Genomic DNA, 8,389 nt, shown 5'->3' with positions numbered 1-8,389 from the left:
GCATGATCTCTGCATTGCTCCTTGGCTACCCCCTGTATGGCATCTTGTTGGTGATGTGGAACCATTAGCTGTCCCTGGCACTTCTAGTCCCACAGCTCCTTATAGGAGAAGGTGTCTTTGACTTTTATTAGTTTTCCATGTGAGTTCATATGAGAAAGGGACAGAGAGACAGCAGCAGCTCCTGAATTCTCACCAGGTCTCGGGTGGAGCTGTCTTAGGGTTTCTACGGTAGAAACGCTACAGTGGCACAGCTGTGGCTCTGAAGAAGTGTTGCATAGACATTTACTTCAGTGATGGAAGAAGTTCTTCCATGAACCCAGCGATGTCTACAGCAGGGCTTAAGTTGGCTTATTTACATCGCTGTGTAGTTAAGCTGACCTCACTTTGTAGTGTAGACTGGCCCCGAATCTCTGTTTTCCCTTTGACTCCTGCACTCAGCTTACTTGACAGTTTTCTCTCTCCATCTTTACTGCCCTGCCTGCATCTCTGACCTCATGCATGTCACCCCAGAGAAGCCGCCCATGGGTCATACTAAAATAGCCAGACTTTACATGTATCCTGTAAAGGCATGCAATTATCCCGCTGATCAGGTATCAGAGGAGAGACATCCTTGGAGAGGGAAAGGCTGATTGTTTCAGGATTATTATTTGTGCCATCTGCACTGAAAACCCAGAACTCTCCCAGCTCAGTCATTCCAAATCTTCAGCGGTGACAGGGAACACCCCATCTTCCCTGGTGAATGATATATATACAAGGAGACATCTGCATTTCAGATTAGCATGGAAAGAACACGTTCCAGGAGATTTTGCAGCTTCAGCATTTCTCTTTAGTGAGTCATTAAATTTGAGAGGCGACTGAAAAAGTGGAACCCAAATCCCAGAGAAATCAGAGACCATCATTCCAAGCTTGACATGTACCAGAGTTTTGGGTAAGCCTCATTGTCCGTGCTTCTGAGAGTTCTAGGGCACATGTCAATAATGTATATTCCGTGATTCCGGAAATGAGACATTCAGGTATCACCTGTGTGTCTCACATGTTGACTCATAAGATGGATATAGCTAACGAGCATAACAAAGTCTTTTGTGAAAATGGTCAGTGTAACTAAGCACTTGGCTAGCCTGGGAATATGAGGATATCATTGATAACTCCATGGATGAGCAAACAGAAGGTCATCAATGCCTTTATTCACAATCCATAACACCAGAAGGGTGTTAGAGAAATTGAGGTTGGAGAAGTTTTCAAGTGTTGCCATTTGGCTGTTCAACTCTTTACATCCTCGGTGCATGAATTTTGCTATCCTGGCTCTTGTGATGGCCAGAAAAAGTATAAAATCCCTGTACTGGACAACTATGGATTAATAAACTGATAGGGGAAGTGTCGTCATAACTCCTGGTTCCCAGTGTCTGGTTATGAGCTCAAATATCAAAATTTATTCCCCTTATATATTTTTGTCCAAGCTACTAGAGCTGTGACCATTCTTCTTATTATTCAAAATAATTCTCTAAGCCTTTTCCCCCCAATCCTTCCTTTACTGTACTACTGAGTTCCACACTTTAACTGAGTCTCACATTCAGGTAGATACAAAAAGTGCCTGATATGATATACATTAAATAGGAATAAAATTAAGAGTGAGATTTACAAAAGTACTGAGAACTGAAAGGTGGTTGGGACTTTCAGAGGACATTCATGAGGTTTGGGACATCTAAGCACCAAGGCACTTTTGAAAATCCCATTTAATTTTCTTATGCTTTAACTGTTCTTTGTTGATTTTGGTTAGTGTTCCTTCCACTTTGTTGTTAATACTAATTTTGCTGAGTATCTGGTCACCATTAACCTTTTTCATGAAGACTGAAGGAAAGTCGGCATTAAACACCTGCACCTTCCCCACCAAGTAGCAGACCTACACTTTCCTTAGTCTTGCTCCTAGTGTATTTTATTCTTATTGCCTCTGTGTCCTTCACCAGGTGTAACTCATTTTGTACCTTAGCCTTTCTGATTTTGTCCCTACGTGCTTGTGCTGTTCTTTTGTACTCCTTAGCAATTTATCCATGTGTCCACTTTTTGTAGGCTTCCTTTCTGATTTTCAGATAATTAAAGAACTCCCGATGGAGACATATTGGCCTCTTCCTCTTCTTCCTGTTTTTCCTTCGTATTGGAATATCTGGCAGTTGTGCCTTTAATATTGTCTCCTTGAGAAACTGCCAGCTCTCCAGAATTCCTTTACTCCTTAGATTTTCTTCCCATGGGACCTTACCTACCAGTCCTTTGAGTTCGTTAAAGTCTAGTTTTTGGATGTCCATCATCTTTATGCTGCTGCTCCCTCTCCTTCCTTTCCTTAAAATTAGGAAATTTAGCTTTTCACGATAACTTTAACTCAAATTACCTTCCTGCTTCCCACAACCAATTTCTCCCTGAGTGGTTCATGAGAATCAAATCTAAAATTGCTTTCCCTGTGGTAGTTCATTGACTTTCTGAAAAAAAAATTGTCCTCAACACATTCTATGACCTTATTGGAAATGTTGTGTTTTGCCGTATTACTTTTCCAGCTGATGTCTGGGTAGTTAAAATCTCCTGTTAGTATCAGGTCTTGTGTTTTGAACAGTTGTGTTATTTGTTCTAGAAATGCCTCATCCACCTTCCATTCCTGCTTTGCTGGTCCATATGAGACTCTTACCATGATGACAACCTACAATGTGGTTCCTTTCCCATAGACACACCTGGTGGCTAACACAGAAGGCAGAAATCAAACGTCCATCTCAGAATTCATCCTCCTGGGATCTGGAAATCTTCCAGAACTGCAGCTTCTTCTCTTCCTGCTGTTTCTAGCAATCTACTTTGTGACTGTGGCTGGGAACATCCTCATTGTTGCACTGGTTGTGACTGATCAGCGCCTTCACACCCCCATGTACTTCTTCCTGGGGAACTTGTCCTGCTTGGAAACCTGCTACAGCTCCAGCATACTACCCAGGATGCTGGCCAGTCTCCTGACTGGGGACAGAACCATCTCAGTAAGAATCTGTATCATGCAATATTATTTCTTTAGTTTTCTGGCAGATGTTGAGTGTTGCCTCTTGTCTGCGATGTCTTACGATCGGTATTTAGTGATATGCAAACTGCTGCATTATGCAGCCCTCATGAATGGCAGGTTCTGCCTCCAGCTAGCAGCTGGGTCTTGGATAAATGAGCTTCTGGCTGGTAGCACAATCACATCCTTGATGTCACAGTTATCTTTTTGTGGCCCAATGAAATTGATCATTTTTTTATGATCTCACTCCAGTAAAAAAAAAACTGTCCCGCAGTGACACCAGGCTGATGGACCTTGTTGCTTTCATTCTGGCTTCAATATTCACCCTGCTCCCATTTCTATTGACCCTGGCATCCTATGTTTGCATCATTGCCACCATCCTGAGAGTCCTTTCCACCACTGGGAGGCAAAAGGCCTTTCCCACCTGCTCCTCCCACCTCATCGTGGTGACGCTCTTCTGTGGCACCCTGATGATTGTCTACATGCTCCGAGTCACCAGCATACAAAGTGTTCTCTGTCTTCTCCACTGTTCTGACTCCCCTGGTTAACCCCCTCATCTACAGCCTGAGGAACAGAGAGGTCAAGGAGGCCCTGAGAAGAGCTGTTTTTACCCTTCACAGGAAATGAGACATTTCAAACTAAGGGGAAGTGGGGAAAAGGCCTGGCATAATTAGTGCAAATAACTATCAGTGTGAAATGGTGGTGTCAGTGCAGAAAAGCTAAAGTACTGTAAATTCACACCCTAGCTACTTCATACTAACTTCCTGCTCAAAACCCGTCTTGTATATGAGCTGCAATTGTTTCATCTTAGATGAAAAATGAGGGACCATCCCCTGAATTTCTATATATTTTAATTCCCTCCCTCCACTGAGTTTATTTTATACTTTCTTTCTTTCTTTCTTTCTTTCTTTCTTTCTTTCTTTCTTTCTTTCTTTCTTTCTCAGAGGAGAAAAGTAATTTTCTTGAATGTGAAAATTTAAAATGGAGAGGAAATAACACTTTCTACAACCCTACCCTCCCTGCCTTTAAAACAAGAATGAAGAAGTGAAAACTGAGGTAAAGTGTGGGAGTGGGAGTGGGAGAGGGGGTTAATTAGAAAAAATTGGGAAAATTAGAATGTGAGAGAAAGGGGAAGGAGGGAGGAATTTCCCCAAATTAAAACCAGTTACAAATATTCCTTGGAAAAGTCAAAATGTCAGACAAAGTGAGAGCTGGTTGTTTTCTTTCCAAAAATGTTCACAGAAATTTTCCCAGTTTTTAAGATTCTGGGGGCTTCTATTGAAGCTTTCGCAATGCAGGATGCAAAGATTAAGTGACTTGTGAGACTGTGTTGACAGAAAAACCATGGACAGAAACAACTCCAGGATCAATGTATCTTAAACAGCCAATGAAAACAGAATTTTAACTACTTTAACTAGCGCTGTCATGTTCAAATATTTTGATTGCGAGTTTGATTAGCAACGAGAATAAAAGAATGCTAATGACATGGACATGTGGGCTGATTTTTGATCGATCTGGTCAAAAATGATGGGGTGAGGTTTGGGAGATTCATTTTCTTCACATGTAGCTTTATTGGTTTTATGGCCCATTACCACAATCTGTAGCTCACCCTGCTGCCCACTAACCCAACAGTGTCCTGTGACTACAGAGATACTCATTCCTGAGTTCATTTTAAATGGTCTCTGTGGCGGGGTGATGACTCACTGTTGCAGTGCCTCCTGCTGGTCATCCTGGGAATTAGCTCTGTCCACTCAGGTGCACCCTCTGCAGGGCAGTGTCTCGCTTGCCACTGGCCCCGGTGTCCCTCCTAGACCATGGTGCCCCTTCTCTCGGGGTTCATTCCCCTGCAGTATCCCATAATCTCAAGGGGTCTCCTCTCCCCAGGGAACCCTCAAACCCCTATCCCCACCTCGCCTCAGTCTTGGGCTACTGCCAGTCACCATTTAGCCCCCGCTCATGGGGGCAGACTGCAGTGTAATTGCCACTCATCATCAGCAAGGAGGGTTTGGACTTGCTGCCTCTGCCTACCCGTGGGCTGTCCTCTGCAACCCCAGTACATTTTCTGGCTGTAGGGGACTACGGAAGACTGTGTCACGGCCTAGCTAGGGTGTCTCCGCTTTCTCGGCGGCCTTGTGAAAAGCCCCTGCTTGCTAAGTGGCCGGTCATTGTAGGACACAGCATGCCAGTTATAACTTGCTTTTAACTGGTTGAAACCAGTTTGTATGGCCTTAGGCCAAAGGGCGGACATAGCCTGTGGGAAGTCCCTTTTTGCATATGTATGAGTTGCTTTTGTATTGTGTATATATAGCTGTATGCTCCCGGTCCGCCTTTGGACTCCGACCCAGGCCGAGCTGAGCTTCGGTGCTGGGTTCCCCGCCTAAGTGACAGCAACGCCCAGGGTCCCCGTTGCGGATATGTCACTTTACCTTCATTAAAGCCAAATAACTCACTGTGTGTGTGGGCCTCGTCCTTGCAGAGCACTCAGGCATGTAACATTGGCCTTTAACAAGGCCTGCAGCCTGGGGGTTTTCCAGGTCGGAGCTCCCTATCTCCTCTGGCCTTTCCCCAGCCCTGCTCCAGTCTAGGTACCCTGCTCTGCTCCCAGCAGCCAGGCCCATCCCTCTCCACAGCTAGAGAGAGACTGACTTAGCTGCAGCCTAGCAGCCCCTTTATAGGGCCAGCAGCAGCCTGATTGGGGTGTGGCCCCAGCAGAGGCTGCTTCTCCAATCAGTCTTTCCCCAGCCACAGCCCTCTCCAGGGCTGTTTTTAACCCCTTCGGGCAGGAGCGGGGTGACCATCCCACTACAATCTCCTACAACATTTTTTAATCCATTATGCTGAACAGTGTCTCCCACTTTGTATTTAGCTGAGACACTCTGGTTACTTCTCCAGATCTGAAGAAAAGCTCTGTGTAGTTCAAAAACTTGTCTTTCTCCCCAAAAGAGTTGGTCCAATAGAAGACATTACCTCACCCACCTTGTTTGTCTCTCAAAAAATAAAAATAAATGTGAACTCCGGTGCATATTGGTCACTAACTCTCAGTAGAGGATTCCTAGTGAGAAGGGGAGATTTATTCTGCAAGAGAACCACTAGCTGGAAGAACTGTGTCAAGAATGTGCACTGGGCAGTTATTTCAGGAAATTAACCATTGAAAGGCAGCAGAGAATGAATAGCAAAGAGACAGTACCTTGTAATGGTCCATCAGATCGGACAGATGTCTCTCTGAAAGATAAACTATTATTATCATTATCATAGTGTTTCATCATTATGTCAAACATTTCCCCCCCTCCAGAGATGCATGAGGCTGTGTCAATAATTGCAATTAATTTTGTGGAAACAGAAGTCAAGCCAATGTTTGAGCCTCACCTATGCAGTGCCACCATGATGTCTAGGGGTAGAGACATGGGAATCAGTTCAAACACTTCTTCACAGATGGTTGATCTTCCCTCTGACCCTGAACTCTTGGTCACACACAAAGTGTTTGTCTGATCATTCTTAGTTTTTGTGAAGGGGTCTGTGCAGATGAAGGAAGGGGAGAGATTTGTTGCTGTTTTTATGGAGGAAAGTTTGAGGAAGAAATCTCAGACTTGGTTTACACTGTAGAATTAGGTCAACGCAAGGCAGCTTATATCTATCTATGGAAGTGTCTACACTTAAATTTCACTCCAGCCAATGTAACTGCCCCACTACACCAACTTAATAACTCCACCTCCAGGAGCGGTATAGAGTCAAGATTGATGTAATTAGGTTGACGCAGTCGATTGTTACTGGCTTTCAGGAGATGTCACACAATGCCTTGAACTGACAGTACAATCGATACAAGCCCTCATGGTGAGGACATGCACTGCCAACACAAGGCACAAAGTGAAGACATGCACCAGGGATGTAATTACTGTGGCGGCTGTACGCCGATGTAAATTAGGTCGATATAATTTTATAGTGTAGACGTGGCCTGAGAGCTTAGATGTTTTTAAGTGACCCATATTTATTTCCTTTTTGGAACCAGGCCAAAGGATTTCAAACACAGCAGGACAAGAAAGCCCCCAGTTATAGAAGTCCCTTCCTGCCCAAAACTCCTCAGGAATTTTTTCAGAAGTCCAATCAAAGAGATTGTTAACAAGTTCAATTGAGGTGGTAGGTTACCCTCATGAGGGGCACTGTGAATGGTCAACTGGACTCAATCCTGAGATCCTTCTAATGATTTCCTTTATGTGCGTTTGGTAGAGGCAGGAGCAGCTGGGGAATGAGAATCCTGACATGCAGATGTGGTCAAGCCGAGGGCGCCCAGTGAGTGATACCAGCATGTCTCATGTAGCAAGAGGCTGTTGCAATGGAATGGGCTGTTGCTGCAGAAATTTGCATCCGGTGAGTGAATGCAGCAATGAAGATGAAGACACGGAGTGCGGGATGGGCAGTCTAACAAACACACCTGAGCTGTGAGTTGCAGTTACTTTGTTGTGGCAGTTCCTGACCTTGTTGACACTGAATCCCTGGCAGGGCCCCAGTTAGTGGGCTCAGGTCACTGATCTGCATTGTGTCCAGTGCATTCTTCTGCCTTCATTTTGCTGGGGTTACAGTCTTGGCTGCTCACTGGGAACCAGATGTCATGTCTAGGGCTGCCTGCAAGACTAGTTACAATTCCCTGTGCAATCTACACCTTGTCTGCTAGGTCAGAGACTTGCTTTGCTCTAGTATCCATGTCATCATTGTCTTGTTTCGGTTTTGTGTAGTTCGATATATTGCCGGGACCGCTTGCCTTATTGGTGTCATTTCCTTCATTCAAAAGAAGTGTTTTTTGTGGCATTTTTTCCTCCCATTAAAAAATAAATAGTTTTCTTGAAACAAAAATGTGTTTGGTTTTTAAATATTCTTTTCTTTTGGAATGAAAAAGCAGAAGTGGAACATTTTTCAGTTCAGAATATTAAGTTGGAAACAAATCTTTGTGCAGGGTTTGCTTTCAGTTTTTTGTCAAAAATCTGAAAAAATAATAAGACTAGGGAACTTGGTTTTGTTCCCCCCCAAAATTTCCAATGGGAAAAAAAGGGAGTTTTCGATCAGATCTGAGGCTGGGAGATTAATGAGTTTCTATAGTAAAGGCTTTTGAAAATGAAAAGTGCAATATAAAGGAGAAAAATCATAAGCATCATCATCCCCTGTGATATCGAACAGTGACTGTGGAATCTAAGGACTGGACTATACTGGGAACTTACGCCGGCATAGCTATGTCTCTCAGGGCTATGGAAAATCCTGACCTAGCCCCCCAATGTAGACAGTGTTATTCTTCCATTGACCTACCTACCAGGTCTTGGGGATGGATCTCTTTCACTGATGTACCTACCATGTCTTGGGGAGATGGATTAACAA

General features: G+C 44.0%; 1 long non-coding RNA gene across 1 annotated transcript; it reads left to right on the top strand.

The window, feature by feature from the left end:
- The first annotated feature begins 2,945 nt into the window (after positions 1-2,945).
- Positions 2,946-7,112, top strand: LOC116816450 (uncharacterized). Its single transcript, XR_004371722.2, has 3 exons — positions 2,946-3,008; positions 3,970-4,081; positions 7,032-7,112. It is a non-coding gene; the product is annotated as an uncharacterized LOC116816450 (long non-coding RNA).
- The last annotated feature ends 1,277 nt before the right edge of the window (positions 7,113-8,389 follow it).

The sequence above is a fragment of the Chelonoidis abingdonii genome, chromosome 14 (assembly GCF_003597395.2).
Source record: "Chelonoidis abingdonii isolate Lonesome George chromosome 14, CheloAbing_2.0, whole genome shotgun sequence".
NCBI classification, from domain to species: Eukaryota; Metazoa; Chordata; order Testudines; family Testudinidae; genus Chelonoidis; species Chelonoidis abingdonii.
Note: the sequence above shows the minus strand (reverse complement) of the source record. Positions and strands in the feature narration are given on the sequence as shown.